The sequence below is a fragment of the Talpa europaea genome (genome assembly GCF_964194135.1).
Source record: "Talpa europaea genome assembly, chromosome: 5".
NCBI lineage: Eukaryota > Metazoa > Chordata > Mammalia > Eulipotyphla > Talpidae > Talpa > Talpa europaea.
The window spans coordinates 94,647,019-94,669,100 of record NC_140071.1 but is presented as its reverse complement, the minus strand read 5'-3'; the positions used below and the strand labels follow the sequence as shown (position 1 = coordinate 94,669,100).

The 22,082-nt window shown below is 39.2% G+C and overlaps 1 pseudogene across 1 annotated transcript; it reads left to right on the top strand.

Annotated features, from left to right (window-relative positions):
- Nucleotides 1–5,763: 5,763 nt before the first annotated feature.
- LOC311170959 (small ribosomal subunit protein uS5-like) lies at nt 5,764–6,862 on the top strand (annotated as a pseudogene). Its single transcript has one exon. The product of its transcript is annotated as a small ribosomal subunit protein uS5-like (transcript).
- Nucleotides 6,863–22,082: the final 15,220 nt, after the last annotated feature.

Here is a 22,082-nt window from a genome sequence, read left to right as displayed (position 1 = left end):
CAAATGGCTAATAAGCATGAGAAGATGATTAACTTCAATAAGCCCAAGGAACCACAAATTAAAACCAGAGTAATATATTATTTCATATTTGAAAGTCTGGCAAGATTAAAATTTCTAACATTGGCAAAGATGTTACAGAAAGGAAACTCATGCATGACTAACCTATTCTGGGCAAAGGCTCTGGGAGATGATAGCCTAAGCAAGGTTTTCCAGAAAACCTGGGGACAACACCTCCCTTTTGTACTATAATAAGCTCCTGTTAATGGTAAGGATTTCAAGTCAGAAAGAAAAGGAAGTCAGTACAATTATAAACTGTTGAGAAGGTTAAAGAGTATTCAAGGCAAGAGAGCTTTTAGCCCTCCCTTAAATCTCATCAACAATGAACTGTCAACACAACCTCCCAGCTAACCAGACCTTCCTCTAACTATATCTTGAATGAGATGAATTCTTCTCTCCTAGTCCCTTCTGAACTGACTCCCGTAGTTCCAGTCAACTGTCTGTACCGGAAAAATAAGTCACTCACCTCCCTTCTGTCTTACAAAAACTGGAATAAAATATTAATTGAGCTCATATCAAGGTAAAAATCTCAAAGCTTATCGTTGGGTAATTAAGGAAACACGAAGAACCAAATGATCCATCACTAGACCCCAAAGGGGGACAATGTGGAAGGGAGAGTGAAGGAAAGGAACTAATATTACATGGCATAATATTGTAGTGCGCTCATTCTGGATGGCACCCACGCTGCAAATGAGGCATTTAGGGATATTTGTTCCCTTTCTCCTTATAGATCTGACTGCCCTGTCTCTGGGAATTCATGTTTGCCCATAAAAGGAGTGTGTGTATGTGCACTCACACATGCACACACACTTGGAAGAAGAAAAGAACAACTCGACTCACTCACACTTGTGTGATCTTTAAAAGGACACAAAAAATATGCCAATAAACTTACCCTTTCAAGTTAAAAAAAAAAAAAAAAAGGACACAAAAAATAGAAGCACTGTCCGCTCTGGATCAGAGTGTTAGACCTGGAGTACCAAAGTATGAATTTCCATCTAGACAGTTCTATTGTGTTCTGATCTACTATCACGTTTACCATGGTAGAGTGACTGTCATTACTAAGGCCCAACCACTCAGACTTAAGACAATAGACCCCCAGAGGAAAGAGAGAAGAGCAATAGTTCCTAGGATGAGCTCAATCCCTATGGACAGGGTGAGGTTTACCAAACTCTACTTGGAAATACTCCTAGAAGGATATTTAGAAGGAACAGGAATAGTTCTGAGGACAGCAGCCAATCTGGTGACTGTCAACATCCCATTGTTTGTGGCCACATGACTCCAATCTCTGCCTCCATCTTCATATCACTTTCTCCTCTTTGTGTACAATCTCCTCTGGCTTCTCTCTTATGAAAACATTTGTGACTGGATTTAAGGCCCACATGGATGATCGAAGATTATCTCATGTCAAGATTCTGAATTGATCACATTGGCAAAGATTATTTCTTTTTAAGGTAACATTTATAGGCTTTAGGGGTTAATATGTGATATATCTTTGTGTGACCATTTTGCAGCTTACTAATTACATCCACTTAAAAGAATTTAATCTCTTGAATATGTTCCTCTTAGATCCTCTACAAGGTCTTATTTATGACACATTAAAATTTTCAACTCCTATCTTTTTATTTCCTTTAACTGTTCCAACTTTTCAGTAAAGAAATCAAATATGCTCATAAAGAGTGGCAAATCAGAGAATAAAGCAGGAAATAGGAAAGAGGCTGTGTCTTGTATCAAATTCTCTGCTTGTCCCTATGCAGAGAGGCATATCATGCAGAGAGGAATACCAAGGAGATGTGTCTGAAAGTTCTAAGAAGTGACCAGCAGCCACAGGGTGAGTGCAGGTTCACGGCAGAGCTAAATGTAATGGATGTGACATTAAAGCATAAGGTGCTAAAGATTATTTTCAAAGCTGACATCTCAATAAAAGTTTTCAATTTGCAATCTTATGTTTGAGAGAGATTACCCTGGAAAGTTTCCTGACTGGCCTAATGAAGACCTTTACCCTGGGACTTAAATGCTTTAATAATCTTGCTTCCAGTGACTTTTCCCTTTTCTGAGTTTCTATTCCTACATTTTCTCCCTCTCTCTCATACACACGCGCACACACACACACACCACCACCACCACCACCGCCGCCACCACCACACCCCCTTGTCTCTTGGCAACCACAGTTAACTCAAAGAAGGCTATTCAAAATCATTATCCATTTCTGCCTTTCTCACTACCACCATTACAAGCATCACTCAAAATCAAAAGAAAAAAAAGAGAGCTTGATTTCCACACAATGCATGACCATAGAAAATGACAGATTGAGTTACAGCACATGCATGTGCTACCAATGGTGATATTGCTACAGTAAATCCATCATCCTGACACGTTCATAATACTCAACACTGCTGTCTTATTATGTCCCCTGCTACGGGGTTGCTGCCTAGGCTGTGTAGCTCAGGGTGACACATTGCACTGAGCAGAGTATCATCAGCCCTTCCATCTCACCTAAATGTTCTGCTGCCGGCTGGTAGCACTACTTGGGTGAGGGAAATGAAGTGCACAAGGACAAGGGCGAAAGGGTGTTGGAAACTGATTGAAATGAAACACAAATGACTTTTCTCATCTGGGCTTTTCTAAGGAGGTGCTCGCAGCCAAGCCATCAACATCAGCTTTGTAAAAATTGCTGAATAAGCAGGTCACAGAGGACTCATTTTGAAGCAGAGGAGATTTTTCTGAATGATGCAATTATTTGTAGACAAGGACTCTCACTTCCTCATTACTAATGATTTAATAGTTCATGGTGAGTCAGGAAAATCAACTGTCGTCTGAAAACCCATACACCATCATTCCTGTCCCTCCACCCACCCCAAGGTCCTCCTCCTCCCTTATCAAAAACAAAATAAACCAAACAACTCTCAAGTGATGAGAAGATACTAGGGAAAGGAGGAAAACCCACTGGCAGCTCTTGGGTTCCTCAGAAGCAGATCCTATGGCAACAATGCATGTGCTGGAAGTTTCTCCAGTAATCCCTACCTCCAATCATGAATGGCAAGTGAGAGAAAGACAAAAAGGAAGCCAATAAAACTGTGGTGGTAAGCTAGCTACCACTGGGGTGACTGGAGCTTAATCCAGTGGGGTAGTTTTGAACCATCCCCATGTCATCCCCCCAGAAAGACAAGAGGCCTAGGGTATTAGTCCCCAAACTTCCATCAGTCATTGGTGGAGGACTGCTCCCTGAAGGGCTGAGCTTCTGGATATTTCCAGTCAGCACTTCTGTTCAGTGTTGGCCAGGCCATTAATTCCAGCCTGCTGGGTACAGGACAGCATTGCCCCAAAACAGACCCCCAGGGAACTGCAGTGACGTGGATAGTTGCCAATGTCAAATCCTGAAAGCATGTCACTGAAAAAAATCTCCGCCAGCACACAAAAACTGAAATGCTATGCTAAGATTCAGTGTGCACAAGAGGCTTCACTATTGTCACAGCATTGTAGTTCTTGAAAACTACAATGCACTTGAGACACTAGAAGAAACACTCATAGTGACTTGTACCCATTGATGTTCATTTTGTGCAAGTTTTTTCCCATGTTGTCAGGTAGCTCCACTCTGAGTCAGGCAAGGGGGGGATGGCTACAAGGAAAATTGTGAAGGAGATAAAGTTTGCTCTAATATTCTCAGCCTCCTCCCTCTTGTTCTTTCCTCCACTCCTGAGTCCCTTGCTAGTTCATACCAGCTGTCAGGAAAGGTCCTTTTCTTGGTCATTTATACTTACGTATAACTATCATTTGTTCAACAAATATCTGATAATCAAGTTATTTTAGGCCTGACGTTGTACTGGATGCTGGAAACATAGAAATATAACTCACAGTGCCTGTCTATACAGATGATAAGTACCAGGATGAATACATACAGAACAGTATAAGAACCTTGGAGAGTGTCTGCTAGGGAGTGTTTCTTGAAATAGTAACTTCAGTCTTTTTCCCTTGTTATACATTTTTCAAGCATCAGTACTTAGAGGAAGGACTAAGAGAATAAAACAAAGCCCCTTGCCTCAAAGTCTTAAATCCCATACTGTTGTAGAATATGCAGACATTTGGGCAGTTTCCTATTCCACCTACAATACATACAGAGCTGGCCTGTTGCCACAGCCTACAGAATAAATTGAAAATGAACAGCAAGCAGCAATGTGCGCATCTGTTCTGAAGTCCTGCTGTGCATAAAGGATGTTTTTTAATTTGCTTGCACATTCCAGAAAAAAATATAAAGATTTCCTATTTATAGATGAATTTGACATTTGGATAATAATGCTCTCCTGGCTTATTATTCAGTGTGGAGATTTCCTCTGTATTTCTAGCTACACCTGTTTGGGTCCCTCATCCCTGCATCTCATTTTAAGGAATCAGTACCAAAGTTCTATGAAAAGTGGCTATCTCACATTTTTTCATCCATAAAAAGAAGTGAATAGTACCTCAAGAGAAGAGGGGAGGATTAAACGAAATAATGTAAAACACTTAGACCAATGTCTGCCAGTGGGAAGGCAATCAGTAATGTCGGGATTTTAGTAAGGCAGTTTTGAGAGTTCATTTTTCCCAACAAGCTCCAAGTTGTCAGAAAGATTACAATCAAACCTTAGGCTGTGCTTCACAAGAACAGTTATCAAATGGTTACTGATCTCTTAGGAATGAAATAAGAAAACCCTTGAAAACACAGATGTGCCTGGGAAGAAACTAACCTAAATACCTAACTACCTAAGATCAGCCATCCTCAATAAAACTGGGGGCTGGTGACTAAAGCAGACATCATCCACGCCTGGGGTTACCACGCTGGGTTACACGCAAACATATCGAAGCAAAGGATACCAGACCTTTGGCTTACACACACACACACACACACACACACACACACACACAGAGCTATCCAAACTTTTTTTTGCATAGAATAACGGGTATAGGCCAGAGGTGCGGGGGGTGAGAGGATTCACCAAAGATAGAGTGGGGAACAGAATAGGCAGATTTACTGAAATACTCTTCTGAGGGGAACAGTGCGTGAGACAGGAGAGGTCTGCTTGTGCCATATGCTGGTTAGCTCCCTGGCCAGGGATTGAACTCAGGCCTTAGTGGTGACAGCTTTGAGACTTAACCTCTAGACTACCAGGGAGGTGCCCGAGTTTATATGTTATAAACAAGCATGGGTGCACTCCTTTTCTGCAATGTTAAGATAATCTTCCCAACCGGGGTAAATTTTCTATAAAGGTCCAGATAGAAAACACTTTTTGCCTTTCTGAGCCAAGAAGCAATGTCTTCAATTCTTAGACAATGTTTCTGGTAGAAAGGCTAACAGTCTTTTTTAAATTTTAAAATTTCACTTAAAATTGTTTAAAAAAAAATCCCTTTGTGGCTCGAAGAATGGATGTAGCCAATTTGTCAACCTCTATTCTTAAAAGATGAAGTTAAGGTGGTATTGGGGTTAAGTCTCAGCACTATCACCACAAAGGACTAAGTTTGATCCCCGGCCAGGGAGCCACCCACATGGCACAGCAGACCTCTCCTGTCTCGCCCACTGTTCCCCTCACCAGTGTATTTCAGTAGATCTGCCTGTTTGCTCCCCACTCGGTCTCTGGTGAGTCCTCTTACCCCCCCCCCCCCCGTACCTCTAGCCTACACTGAGTTCCTCTACACATAAATAAATCTTTAAAAGCTTCTTCTCCGCGAACACACCAAATGGCGGACGACGCCGGTGCTGCGGAAGGGCCCGGAGGCCCGGAGGCCCGGAGGCCCGGGGGGCCCTGGAATGGGAGGCCGGGGCGGCTTCCGCGGAGGCTTCGGCAGCGGGCCCCGGGGCCGGGGTCGCGGCCGGGGGCGGGGCCGGGGCCGTGGGGCTCGCGGAGGCAAGGCCGAGGACAAGGAGTGGATCCCCATCACCAAGCTGGGCCGCCTGGTCAAGGACATGAAGATCAAGTCGCTGGAGGAGATCTACCTCTTCTCCCTGCCCATCAAGGAATCCGAGATCATTGACTTCTTCCTGGGGCCGTCCCTCAAGGACGAGGTTTTGAAGATCATGCCCGTGCAGAAGCAGACCCGCGCCGGGCAGCGCACCAGATTCAAGGCGTTTGTGGCCATTGGGGACTACAACGGACATGTCGGTTTGGGCGTTCAATGCTCCAAGGAGGTAGCCACCGCTATCCGCGGTGCCATTATCCTGGCTAAGCTCTCCATCGTCCCTGTGCGGCGAGGCTACTGGGGGAACAAGACCGGCAAGCCCCACACCGTCCCTTGCAAGGTGACTGGCCGCTGTGGCTCTGTGCTGGTGCGCCTCATCCCTGCCCCCAGGGGCACTGGCATCGTATCTGCGCCTGTGCCCAAGAAGCTGTTGATGATGGCCGGTATCGATGACTGCTACACCTCGGCCAGGGGCTGCACCGCCACCCTGGGCAATTTTGCCAAGGCCACCTTTGATGCCATCTCCAAGACCTACAGCTATCTCACTCCCGACCTCTGGAAAGAGACCGTGTTCACCAAGTCTCCTTACCAGGAATTCACTGACCACCTGGTGAAGACCCACACAAGAGTCTCTGTGCAGAGAACCCAGGCGCCACCTGTGGCCACCACATAGAAGAGTTTATACCAGGAAATAAAGTGAATTACACCCAAAAAAAAAAAAGATGAAGAATTTTTAACTAAGGTATTGCTTTATAAAATCAATACAAATGAGAATGCAGATCCTACCCAATAGACATTCTTGCCAAACAGACCAAGGGATAAACAGTACAAGCATTCACCAACAAGAAATAGTCTGTGAATCCGAAGTTGGCCTCAAGCCCCAAAACATACACCAAAAATGACCTATCTACTCTAGCTTGAAATTCCTGCATTCAAACTTCTTTTTTTTCCCCACTAACTAGATTCATATTTTTAAGAAAATATTTAGAAGGGTGGCAGATTAAGTAACTAAAAATACAACAGTATATTTTCTCAAATAACATTTTTTCACATGAGAATTTCAAGCAATGTATGAAAAAACGCCAAAAGAAATGAGAGTAACCAAGCGTGGCTCTCAGAGAAATACAGGACGATTCCTAATTCCACATCAATTTAAAAAACAAGAGTATCAGATTCACCTGCATTTTTCACCCAATTTTTCTTCTAAAAAGAGAATAAAATCATGGTAAAGCATTCAGATTCTGGAAACTGATTCTAGTTCTCACCAGTTGTATAACTCTGGCCAAGTCATTTAACCTCAAAGAGCCTCTGAAAAATGAGAATAATAGGATTATCTCAGAGCATGGATGTACTCATTAAATGAGACAAGTATATGAAGAGCACTTAGGTGTACAGATTGGTCTATGTTCTTGGCCCTGGTGTTAGTGACTTGAGTACACACATCTGGTGACAATTTATCAAGATATACACCTATGATTTATGTACTTTTCAGTGTGTAAATTTTTTCTTCAATAAAAACAAAAATAGCAAACCAAAAACAGAGCAACAAAGTAAAACCTGAGCCCTATGTCAGTGATTCTCATCGCTGACTGAATATTTTTTTAAAGATTTATTTATTTATGCACACAAGAACGGGGGTACAGGCCAGAGGTGTGGGGGGGGTGAGACAAGTCACCAGAGACAGAGTGGGGAACAGAACAGGCAGACTGACTGAAACACACTACTGAGGGGAACAGCGGGTGAGTCAGGTCTGCCGTGTCATGTGGGTAGCTCCCTGGCCAGGGATAGTGCTGCAGTGGCTATAGATAGTTTCATAGGTTGCATCTTAACCTCTTGTGCCACCAGGGAGGCCCTCATTCCTGACTGAATATCAAACCAATTTGGGAATACTTAAAAACATCTATGCCCAAACCTCAACTTTCAAAAATTCTGTTTTAATTGATTTAGGTATCTTTTGGAGGTGCTCCAGGTGAGTTTATGATTTACAGATTGAGGGCCCAGGACTTTTCTCTGCACATTTTCATTCCTTCATGCCCTTTTTCTGTTTGCATTACTTAAATTCTGTTGGGAAGCAAACCCTTGATGTTGGATTGCAGAGTCCCCCTAAAACAGGCGATTAAATTTGTCAGCTCTGAAGACATTCGCAAAACTTTCCACAACTCACTAGCAAGAATATAAACTGACAACTTCAACAAAAAATAAAGAAAGAAAATCTTAAAAAATTCATTCACCCTGAATTTTCCTACATTTCTAGACTTTTCTATAAAACAGAAAGCATTGGTTTAATGTCAGTATTATGACAGTAAAAATCATCACTTATTATCCTTGATGGCAACAATCTTAATCTCAGTTTTAGAGAAACATCTGTTTTACCATATATACCCTCCATCCCACTCTTTCAGCAAAAGTAATGCTACACAAAATCCTATATGATCGATACCCAACTTTAGAAACAATTGGTATATCTGGCAGAATTAAACCAACAATACGTAAAAAAGAGTAAAATGCCATGGTCAAATGAATTTTGTCCCCGAAATGAAAGGTTTAACATTTGAAAACAAGTCAAAGCAATTCACTATATTTACAGTAAAAGGATAAATATAACCACCTCATACAAATGCAGAAAATGCATTTGATAAAAAAGGATCAAAATCCATTCATGTTAAAAACTCTCAGCAAACTAGAAATAGAATGGAACTACTTCAACTTATAAATGAAAAACCTACAGTAAATACACTTAATAGTGAAAAATTAAATACTGGTCTCCTAAAATCAGAAACAAGGATTCCTTCTATCACAACTCTCATTCAATATTTTGTTAAAAGTCCCAGCCAGGCCCTCCCCAGTAGTGCTGAGGGTTGAGCAAAGTGCTATTAAGCTGTCCGCAGCCTCCGCAGCACGGGTTTGATTCCCAGCCAGCCAGGGAGATTCCCACATGGCGCCGCAGACCTCTCTTGTCTCGCCCGCTGCTCCCCTCAGCAGTGCTTTTGGTCTGTCTGTCTGTTCTGTTCCCCACTGTCTCTGCATGCTCCCAGGCCTCTGGCCTGTACCCCAGCTATTGTATAAATAAAAAATTAAAAACAAAAATCTTAAAAAAATTTTTAAATAATAATAATAATAATAAAACTATTAAAAGTCCCAGCTAATGCAATAAGGGGTGTGTGTTAAGGAGTATGAGGGGTAGAAAATAAAAGGCATACAGATTGAAAAAAAATAAAATTGTCTTTATTAGTATACATAATATGCTCATGTGTACAGACAATCCTGAGGAATCTAAACTAAAGTTGCCAGCAATAATAAGTGAATTTAGGAAGGTATCAGAATACAAGAGCAATTCCCAAACATCAATAATATTTCTATATTTCTGAAATAAACAATTAGCGGTTGAACATAAAAAATAATACCATTTGGGCCTCCCTGCTGGTGCAGGGAGTTAAGAAGCAACCTATGAAGCTACTGGCAACAACTGCAGCACAAGTTCAATCCCTGGCCAGGGAGCTACCCACATGGCGCAGCAGACCTCTCCTGCCTCGCCTGCCCACTGCTCCCTCAGCAATGTACTTCAGTCAATCTGCCTGTTCTGTTCCCCACTCTCTCTGGTGGATCCTCTCACCCCCCCACCTCTGGCCTGTACCCCGGTTCTTGTATGCATAAATAAATAAATCTTTTAAAAAATACCATTTATCACAGAATCAAAAATTATTAAATACTTAGGGGTAAATTTGTTGTTTGAAGGCAACAAAACCATATTCAGTGTCAGAAGACTCAATATTGATGAAGTGTGAATTCTCACAAAATTGGTCTATTGATTCCTCATAACATCAATCAAAATACCAGCATATTTTAGTGTAGAAATTAACAAGCTAATTCTAAAATGTACAGAATGTAAAGAACCTTGAATAACCAAAATAATTTTGAAAAAGAACAAAGGACCCACACTACCTGACCTTAAGACTTCAGAAAATGCTATAGTAATCAAAACAGAGTGGCATTAACATAAAAATAGATATATAAATCAATGCAACAGAATAGAAAGCACAGAAAAACACCCACCCATTTAGTCAATCTATGTTCAGTATCAAACGGTGATAGAATTATTGGATATCCAGATGGCAAAAAGTGACCTCATTATATGCAAACATTAATTTGAAATGGATCATAAACTAAAACATAAAAACCAAACTACAGGGCCTCCCCTGGTGGCGCAGCGGTTAAGCGCTGGGCTGGGAAGCTGCCTGCAGCCTCTGCAGCGCCGGTTCCATCCCCCGCCACTGGCGAGGGTCCCACATGGCACAACAGACCTCTCCTGCCACGCCCGCTGCTCCCCTCAGCAGTGTATTTCGTCGGTCTGCCTGTTCTGTTCCCCGCTCTGGCGCTGGTGAATTCTCTCACCTTCCCGAGCTTCAGAAGTACCCAGTGCTTGTATAAATAAATAAATAAATCTTAATATTAAAAAAAAAAAACCCAAACTATAAAATTTCCAGAATAGTCAAAATACATATATCTGACACACAGGACTTGTATTCAGAATACATTTAAAAATCTTATACCTCAATAAAAAGAATACCAATAACCCAGTTAAAATGGGCAAAATATTTGAACAGAAGTTTCACAAAGGGAAATTAATGAACGCCAAAAAGGGTATATAAAGATGCTCCACATAATTACTAGTAAAGAAAATACAATTAAAACTACAGTGAGATGGGCCTCCCCGGTGGCGCAGCGGTTGAGCTCTGGGTTGCGAAGCTGCCCGCAGCCTCTGCAGTGCCGGTTCGAGCCCCAGCTGCTCCCCGGCCACCGGAGGAGGGTTCCACATGGCGGGCAGACCTCTCCTGCCGCCCGCTGCTCCCCTCGGCAGTGTACTTCGTTCCTCCTGCCTGTTCTGCTCCCTGCTCTGGCTCTGGTGAATTCTCTCACCCTCCTGTGCTTCTGACTGTACCCAGTGCTTGTATAAATAAATGAATAAAAAAAATTAATCTTTAAAAAAAAAAATTGGGTCTCTCAGACATTTCTGGTGGAAATATAAAAAATATAGCTACTTTGATTAACTATTAGCTTCCGGGAATTTTCAGCACACAATTACCACATGACTCAAGAATTCCTCTCCTGGGCCCCACTGGTGACGCAGGTGGTTGAGCACTGCGCTGTGAAGCTGTCCGCAGCCTCTGCAGCACCAGTTCTATCCCAGCAGGTCGTCGAGGGTCCACATCGCGCAGCAGACCTCTCCTGTATACACTGCTCCCCCTCAGCAGTGTATTTCGTCAGTCTGCCTGTTCTGTTCCCCGCTCTGTCTCTGGTGAATTCTCTCACCCTCCCATGCATCGTGTATAAAATAAATAAATAAATCTTAAAAAAAAAAAAAAAAGAATTCCTCTCCTGAATATTTCTTCAAAAGAAAATATATGGACCCATTCATTTTTTTTAATTATCACATGGGTATTTATGGCAATTTTATTCATAATAGCCAAAAATTGAAAACAACACAAATGAAATTTTTTAATGTTCCATGCAATAATAATGTTCTAAAACATGCTAGTTTAATCTATAATGATATAAAGCAGATCGTGTTTCCCCAGGACTAGAGTTGGGAGATGGATATTGATTGCATGGGGACCATCTGAACAGATGGAAATTTTGTATCCTATAATTGAATGGTGTGTACATTTGTCAAAACTCATGGAAGCATTTTATTGCATGTATACTTTAATATACATAAAAGTTAACAATGTTACATCTCTGAAAACATTTTGACACTATTGGTATAATACAAAGAGATGATGACTATGAAGCACCAAATAAGAAAAACTGTTTATTGTGTGCCAGAATCTGTGGTCAACATTTTAAAAGGATTTTCTCATTCAATTTTCCCATAAAATCAACGACTTAAGTTTTACTGATGTTCCCATTTTATAGAAGAGGAAAATGGGACTTAGAAAAGCTAACAACAAGCAATTTCTGGCTTGTAAATTCCAACCCATGCAGACAGCCCAGGCTTTCAGGAGCATGCAGCGCTTTCTCCCACAGGAGGAAGATTTGTGCCCACCAAGAAGCCCCCAGAATCATTACAATAAAATGCTCTTAACAACATGCCAACAGGGCCTCACTGGTGGCATAGCTGGTTGAGTACAGCGTTGTGAAGCTGTCCACACCTGCTGCAGCGCAGGTTCAATTTCCAGCCAGCTAGGGAGATACCCACATGGCATGGCAGAACTCTCCTGCCTCGCCTGCTGCTCCCCTCAGTAGTGTTTTTGGTCCATCTGCCTGTTCTGCTCCCCACTCTGTCTCTGGTGAATTCTCTCACCTTCCTGAGCCTCTGGTCTGTACCCCAGCTCTTGTATAAATAAAATAAATCTTCAAAAAAATGCCAACAAAAACATAAACAGAACAGAACAATAACAGAAACATAATAATAAAACATCAAGAAGCTTTTCAGGGACCACTCATCCAGTCAACAGACCATCAAGTCTGAACTGATGGAGCTGTCATTGCAATTATTGCAGCAGAAAAATTCTAGTTTACAACACAGATCATTCTCAAAGGTGCAAAGGTCCTTGTTACTCTCATTTAAGAAGAAACATTAACTTACAAACAAGGGCAGGTATTTACAAGAAATAAATATATAGATATACTATCTTCTCACACTTTTTATTTACCAGAATGCTTGCGTTTCCAGCTTGCATTGTTTTACAGATGTGTTCTGACAAATTTTAGGAACAAGTAGCATCATATATTAGGTGTGTGGATCCAGTTTCAGAACATACAGGAAAAACAGAAAACTATCTAACTCTAAAAAGCAAATATAGTCCTAATACTAAAACTTGACAAAGATAGTACAAAAGGAGGAAAGAAAGAGAAGGGAGAAGATGGGAGAGAAAAAGAAAGTAACTTTAGAAAACTCCACTTCAGAATATGAGTGAATTTGCCAACAAAATATTAGCAAACAATGTAACAAAACATTATCACAGGAATCTAAGGAAATAGTCAGAGAAAGTAAGAAAGGTGGCCCTCCCTGGTCACGTAAGGGGCTAAGCGTCAGCCTTATAAAGCTATCCACAGCAGCATCCCTGGCCAGGAAGGTGACCCACAGGGCGCAGCAGACCCTCCTGTCTTGCCCGCTGCTCCCCTCAGCAGTGTATTTCAGTCAATCTGCCTGTTCTGTTCCTACTCTTTCTCTGGTGAATCCTCTCACCCCCTGTACCCCAGCTCTTGCATAAATAAATGAATCTTTAAAAAAAAAAAAAAAAGGTCCAGTCATGAGAAATTTGTTAATAGATTTGCTATACATAATAAAAAGCTAAACAAGAAAATCCATAAGATAATTTCCCCATTGAATCATTTTCCCCACCGTGTAATCTTCTTTTTTAAATCTTGATATGCTAATACTTGGAAATTATTGAAATACTTTCAATAAAAAGATCAATTTATACAAAGGGTGAAATATCCATTCATAACATTATTATATCAATAAACAAACTTCTTCCGATCCCAAAAAGGCATTTGATGAAATTAACCTCCACTTCTGATTCTGTAAATAGCTTAAAAATAGGAGAAAAAAGAAGAAAGACTTTGAAATTAAGTCGACGCAGGGTCCGACAATAACACAACTGACACCATGTATGCAAAGCATCGTGTCTGATACATGGTAAGCACGCAATAAATAGAAGTTATTTTTTATATCAAACCAACAATCAGTTTAAAAATGAAATTCTGATTGCAAAATATTAAGGTTAAGCACAAACAAGGAAGCTTTATATTCTTTAATATCATATAAAAAAATAAAATATGAACACAATAGAGAAAGGAAAAACTTGTCATTTGCAGATGAGTTACAACCTTGACATTCAAGTACAGAATTCTAAAACCTGGTGGAACCAAGAGTATATAAAAAAGGCCAGATATAACAAATATTTCTTAAATCAATAGCATTACTATAGAGTAGTCCAGTTAGATAATATAATTTTCAAATACTTTTCATTTAATAAAATAACAAAAAGTAAAAAGAAATTTTCTATGAGAAATATGCATTTCATGAAAAAAAAACTTCCAGAATAAGATTTTTTATTTTATATATTTTTTACATCATTTTTCATTTTTACACAATGATGCCTTTTCATCTTGGTTATAGTCCCCATACAATTCCCACTACCCTTGTTTTGATACTACTCCCTCCGCCCCTCCCACCCCCTCATGGTGTGTCTCTGGTTTATAGTTGCTTGTTGATTTTGATTTTTACTTTATTATAATAAGTCTTTTTCCTCCTCCCTTATTTAGGTTTTCTAAATTCATTCTATGAGTGAGACCATCTGGTATTTTTCTTTTTCTTTCTGGCTTATTTTGCTGAGCATGATCCCTTCCAGCGCCATCCATGTTGCTGCAAATGGCATGAGTTTATCTTTTTTGATTGCTGAGTAATAGTCCATTGTGTATATGTACCACATCTTCTTGATCCAGTCATCTATTTGGGGGCATTTGGGTTGTTTCCATAGCTTAGCTATTGTAAATTGTGCATCTATAAACATAGGAGTGCAGGTGCCCTTTGGAATTAATGTTTCTGTGTCCTTTGGGTAAATACCTAGGAGTGGAATTGCTGGATCACATGGAAACTCCATCTTTAGCAGACTGGGGACTCTCCACACAGCTTTCCATAGTGGTTGGACCAGTTTGCACTCCCACCAGCAGTGCAGGAGAGTTCCTTTTTTTCCAAATAATCACCAACATTTGTTGTTGCTAGTTTTTTTAATATGTGCCATTCTCATGGTTTAAGACGGTATCTCATTGTAGTTTTGATTTGCATTTCCCTGATTGCAAGTGATGTTGAACATTTTTTCATATGCCTGTTGCCCATTTGCATTTCCTCTTTGGAGAATTTCTTTTTAGCTCTTTTGCCCATTTTTTGACTGAATTATTTACTTTGTTTTTGTTGAATCTCATCAGCTCTTTGCACAAGTAAGGGAAAATTGTTATAAAGACAGCCAACTTTCCAAACTTATAGTTGTATTTAAAATGTCAATGAGATCATGCAGGACATTTTATACATTCTAAAGTAATTAAATATTCCAAATTTCTTTTTTTTAAGATTTATTTATTTATACAAGAACCGGGGTACAGGCCAGAGGGGTGAGAGGATTCACCAGAGACAGAGCAAGGGACAGAACAGGCAGACGGACTGAGATACACTGCTGAGGGGAGCAGCGGGCGAGACAGGAGAGAGAGGTCTGCGGAGCCATGTGGGTTGCTCCACGGCCGGCGGGGATCAAACCAGTACTGCAGAGGCTGCGGACAGCTTCACAGAGCTGCGCTCAATCGCCTGCGCCACCAGGGAGGTCCAAATATTCTAAATTTCATCTGGAATAATAAGCAGGTAAAATTATCAAATAAAAAGGTATAAAAAAGATGTCAGTAGTGAGACACTAAGCTTAACACATGTGAGCTCCCAATCAAAATATGTTGAATTAACTATAAAATTTAAATGGTTAAATGTCATATATGCATGCATATACATACACACATAAACAAAAGGTATATATGCCTAGATTCAAATAAATAACTCAGATTCAGATCCTGTCTTTTTTTTAATACCAATTTTGGAACATAAAATTAAACATATGATATTGAAGTCATGGTAAATCAGCAGAGAAGGGAAAATTATTTAATAAATGATGTTAAGAAAAGGAGATAAAATTTTGAATAACAAAGCAATAGAGAACTTCATTTCTTGACATAACGAAAATAATCTCATAGCTTAGAAAAATTATAAGTCATCTGGAGGAAAAAGGAATTCCTAATCTCAAAAGCAATATAAGAAGCAAAAGATCAATTGCCTTATTACCTAAAACTTGGAAACTCCAAATGAAAAAAATAAATAAAGGCACAAACTGAGAAAAACTTTAAGTATAGTAAATATAGTACAGTATTTAAATAATATAGTATAAATAATATAGTATAGTATAGTTAGCATATAGTATATAGTATAGTATAGTTAGTATATATAGTATAGTATAGTTAAATAATATAGTGTAGTATTTAAATATATTATAGTGGGCCTCCCCGGTGGCGCAGCGGTTGAGCGCTGGGTTGCGAAGCTGCCCGCAGCCTCTGCAGCGCCGGTTCCATACCCAGCCGCTGGGTAAGGGTCCCACATGGCACGCGCAGACCTCTCCTGCTGCCCGCTGCTTCCCTCAGCAGTGTATTTCGTCAGTCTGCCTGTTCTGTTCCCTGCTCTGGCTCCGGTGAATTCTCTCACCCTCCCGCGCTTCTGACTGTACCCAGTGCTTGTATAAATAAATAAACAAATCTTTTTTAAATAAACAAATAAATAAATTATAGTATTTAAGTATAGTATAGTGTAGAAAATAAATGATTGTGCTCTTTACAATTTATGGGACACATACATTCCAGGGCTACCTGACAATTTTGAAAGCCCGATAATACAGACAATAAACAAATAAATAAACAAACATGGACAAATGTTCCAGTAGAAACTAAAGAAATGAAAAATAAAACCATAGGGAAAAGCTATTTTTCTCATGAAATTAGCAAGTAATTTGTTAAATGATAATATTCTATAGTATTGATAGTATTTGTGTTGTGAACCTGGCCTTTTATATGTCCCTATTGAAAATTGGCACAACTGTTTTTGAAAGGATTTCTTAAAGACCTTAAATTTATTCATAGCTTTTGCCCAATAACTCCATTTTGAGAAATTTATCTTAAAGAGATAAATATGGGAAAGATACAAAGATATTCACTGCTATTATTTACAATAGCAAAAAATGGAAGGAAATTCTTAGTTAACCAATAACAATGAAAAACTTAAGTAAACCATGATTACACCCACTGAATGGAGTAATAAGTAGATATTTCAAATAATAGATAAAACTTATGCATAATATATGGCAAGCAGTTATAAAGATTTTCATCTTGCATTTCTAAAGGTTTGAATTTGTTATATCTTTCCCTTCATAATGAGAAAAAAAGATATGAAGATATTTCCATTCTGAAAAAAATAATTGAAATGATGGTTACAAAGATTATAATAATAATGTGGAATATCCTTAAGGGAAAAATAATATGAGGAATGAAATATCCATAGATACTAATAACAGACATGTTTATTGATGAGGATGTGGATGATTTTTGCCTGTTTCCCAAGTTATCTTTATTGACTTCAACAAACATTAATTGAGATCTTAAAAGCCCTAAAGTAAGACAAGATGTATAAGGTACTGCCATGGTGTTAATTAATGCACATGAGTTATTTTTATAATATTCAGAACAACCATTTTCTCCTTGAAAAAGAGTTCTCCAAGAAAATATTACTATGTATCATGAAACAACGGTTTAAACTATAACATACATTTTCAAATATGTATTAAAATATTATTAAGATTTAATAATCTTGGTATGCAAGATAACATCCAACCTTCAAAACAATCAACCACTGTATCATATATAGGAAAAGAGAATTAGAAATTTTTGTTACTTCAGATGCCTGAGAAGATTATTCAAATAACTGCCTCAAGCACAGAAATTGAGAGTGAAAATTTTGTAATGCTGAGTAGCTGCATTTAGTAAACATTTCCAACTAACCTCAAAAGTGAGTTTGAACATGTCCAGAAGTTTCCAAAACTATTGTCAACATTAACATCTGCCCAATTCAGAGGCAATTTTTATTATCTTTCATGATATTCATTTATTTGCTGGGTCTCCCTGGGAGTGCAAGGGTTAAAATCTCAGGGCTATCAAGCTATCACTAGCCAGTACAGCATGAGTTTGATCCCTGGACAGGGAGCTAAGCCACATGGTACAGCAGACCTCTCCTGTCTTGCCCATTGCTTCCCTTAGCAGTGTATTTCAGTAGGTAGCTAGTTCTGCTCCCCACTCTGTCTCTGGTGAATCCCCTCACCCCCCCACACCTCTGGCCTATACCCCAGTTCTTGTATGCATAAACAAACAAAACTAAATCTTAAAAAAAATTCATTTATCTGTTAATATAAACAAATACATAGAAAGCACTTGAAATATCAAGCATATAGTAAACATTCCATAAAAGTGTAATATTATTTTAAACAATTTAACAAATATTTCTGAACAATTGCTATGTACCTGGCATGAAGTTATCACTATTAAGTAAAGCACAGTTACATAGCTCAAGAATAGGAAATCCAGGCCTCCCTGATGGCTCAAGGGGTTAAGACGCAGCCTATGAAGCTATCCGCAGCCACTGCAGCACAAGTTCAATCCCCAGCCAGGAAGCTAACCACATGACACAGCAGACCTCTCCTGACTCTCCTGCTGCTCCCCTCAGCAGTGTATTTCAGTCAATCTGCCTGTTCTGTTCCCTACTCTGTCTCTGGTGAATCCTCTCAGCCCCCCTCCCAACACACACACCTCTGGTCTGTACCCCAGGACTTGTATGCATAAATAAATACATCTAAAAAAAAAAAAAAAAAGGAAATCCTTTTCCCAGCAGCATCTTCCTAGACCCACACCAGTACTCCATGATCATTAACAAAATGAGGGCAGAATACCCACATCACTGAAGAGAAAAGAGAAACAATACCTTTCTTGGTATCTCCTGAGCAAAAAAACAACGGCAGTCAGGGCACAAATATATAAAGGCCAAGGTGGTAACAAGAAAAGGATGGATGAAGTCTTTGGAAACTGTACGGGGGGTTTACTGGATGAAATATGAGGGACAATGATGACAGAGTTGATGTGTCTCCAAGGATCCTCCTCCATTTATTATTTTTTTTAATTTATATATACTTTACATCATTGTTCATTTTTGTACAATGTTTGTTCTCTTTTCTCAGGTATAGTTCCCATAGAATTTCCACCACCAATTCACACGTGTACCATCACCATAGTCCCTTGTGCTCTTCCAGCCCTTGCTTTGATCCCGCTTCCACCCCTCCCCTGAAGAATGTACTGATTTATAGTTGCCTGTTTACTTTTGTTTTGTTTTGTTGTGCTTTTTATTGTTATTATTTTTCCCTGATCCCTTATTTGGTTCCCCTATATTCCTCCTATAAGTGAAACCATCCAATGCTTTTCTTTTTCCTTCTGACTTATTTCACTGAGCATAATCCCTTCTATCTCCTAGGGTCTTTTCCTCAATGACACATACTAATGGCTAGGTGACATCTCAGTGTGGGGCCATGGCACTCTCCAGGACTCATAGAAGAAAGGGGGTAGAAAGATAGCACTTGAAAAAAGCTACTGGCATTAGATAAAAGGCAGCTTTGCTAATGAAAACTGTCAAATGTCACTGAAGAATAAACACAAATCATAGTCAGAATCTACTTTCTGGGAGGAAGCAGATGCAGAATCAAGTTCAACATCTTCACCAACATAAGTTGTCACCCTTCTTCAAAAAAATCATCTAATAAGGAAAACACAAAAGTGCCTAATTGGTAAGTAAGAAGAACAAACAGTACTAGCAGCACCACAGGAGGTAGATTTGTTTTGACAGCAACAGATACAGAATCTAAAATTCTAAACAGTACTAGTAAAAATACTTAAACAATTTGTGTCAGTTTCATGGGTCCCTTGATTTATCACCACACTGCAAAGGGAATAGGGAAATACTATATATTTCTTAACACCAATGAATTTCTAGGTAATTAATTGCAGTTAAACATTTATTTCTCCAGCATGTAATCCATGCTGTGTTGGAGATGAAGGGGAGACAAATCATTTGAGGAGCAGCCTAGAGAGTGAGGTGGGGCCAAAGCACCACAGAGGTGCTCCCTAAGCAGTTTTAATGAACAGTGTCTATCCCAGAAAAGGGAAGGATTCTCTTTGATTACACAGGCATATTTCATAAAGCAACAGTCTTGCCTCTTCTCTTTCTAATATTATCAATAAAACATTAATCATTATTAAACCTGTCTGAATTAAAAAAAGGATGCTCTGCTAAAATCAACCAACAATTTTCTGGGCCAATTCACAAGTGTTTACCCTTAAAGAAAACATTTTACTGAGATTTCTCTAACTCAGGGAAAACCTCCAAAGGCTCTGCAAGGTTGGAAAATACCTTTGAATATATCACAAACATCCGAGTCAGACTTGAGTAAAATTAACTTTGTCTTCAGCTGCCAACCAAAACAGTCTTGTATTATTTGTCTCATGTGTGTGCCTTAGCTTCTTTCTGAATAATGTAAAGATGCAAATTTTAAACAACTTGTTTATTAAACATTATTTCAACGCACAAGTCCAAACACCCCACCAAATTTCCTATCCAAATGCAAGCCTATAGGGTCCAGGTTATCCCGTCACAGACACTCATAAATTACCTGCCCAGCTTTCAGCTCATCAAGTAAGGAAATTATTCTCTGATAATCATGGGAAAACACCAGTGACCACAAGGGACTTGTGTCCAATTTACTTAACAGTTTGGACCTTGGCACTGACTAGTTTCATCTATTATTGATAAAGAATTTGCTCGTTATTACAGCCCCTCCAGGTGACATTATACTTTGCATTGCAAAAGTCATTAGGCAGTGTCAGAAAAGGTTGACGTGCCTGAAATTACACTGCACCCTTGCCCACTAGAAGTAGGTAATGGTCACACATTTCTTATTAGGAATGCAAAGCAGTGAGCATGCCTAAAGAAGTTTTAGAGTAATCTCATTTTTTAACTTATTTATTTATTCTTTTAGTTGAGGTAACATTAGGATCCTCCTCATCAGGTACCACCCCCACAATCTTATTTTCTAATTTTTTTAAACATATTTTTTAAAGATTTATTTATGTATGCACACAAGAACAGGCCAGAGGTCTGGGGGGTGAGGTCTCTGGATTCACCAGAGACAGAGTGGGGAACAGAACAGGCAAATTGACTGAAATACACTGCTGAGGGGAGCAGCAGGTGAGTCAAGAAAGATCTGCTGTGCCATGTGGGTCACCTCCCTGGTCAGGGATCGAACTTGTGCCGCAGTGGTTGCCGATAGCTTCATAGTGCTGCCTCTTAACACCTTGCGCCACCAGGGAGGCCCCACTTAATCATATTTTTTTTAATCAGCATCACATTCCTCCAAATATATAAGATGACTTAAACTCACATAATACCTTCCAGGAGTTTTCTTCAGGGCAGCAGAATTCAAATTCCATGCCCTGAAGCAGGAAAAGTTTCATTAACTTCAGTTAGTATTATTTAACCTCTCCTGAATAGATGACTCAGAAAAGACAAAGGCTAAAGTGATAGATTTGACAAAAAAACATAACTGCAAATAAGTCTTCAACATTCTAGTTCATAAATAAAAATAATTAGTATACTATATATAAATACGGTGGTTTACAGTTTGTTAAGCAATTTACTATATTACTCTATATTTGATTCTCACAACAGCCTACTCAAAATAATATTAGCATGTAATATAGACAATGATAATGGAATATTATGGCAGTCAAGCAAAATGATGTTGAACTAATGGCATGGAAATATATTCATATTAACTATAAATTGATAGCTTCAAAATAATGTAAAAAGTTATATACATACACACATATAAAGAAAAGAACTCAGATAACAACCAACTGTAGTTTCTTATATTGTAATTACTATTTTTTTTCTCCTATTTACTTTCTGATATTTTTGCAATGAACATATATTACACATGTAATCAGTAAAGGACAATCACATTTGATAAAAGGAGTGTTCATCCTGTTTTTTAATAAGAACTTTTCAGTAAACTTCAAAATTTACAGTTTAATTCCAAGAAGAAATGGGACCTTCACTTGAAGTGCTTTTAGAAAAGGCATTTTTTGAAAAATCAGGATTCACTGAATCTTACAGTCATCCATAATCATAGTAATTGATCATGAAATCTATCAAGTGTTATCTTAGCCCAAATCCTCTAGGAAGCAGAATTTCAGTAAGCATAAAGTGCTGATATTTTATTTAGAAGTTGCAAACCCAAGACTGTTTAGGTGAGATGAAAGGGAAGAGAGACAAGGAGAGAAGAGATAAAATGTGATGGTGGGCCACTTCCTGACACCCAGGCCTCAAAACAATCTGCAGAGACACAGCAGGACACACCACACATGGGACTTCCCTTTAACTGGTTCTAAGAAGTAACTACCTTGAAGCGGTCCAA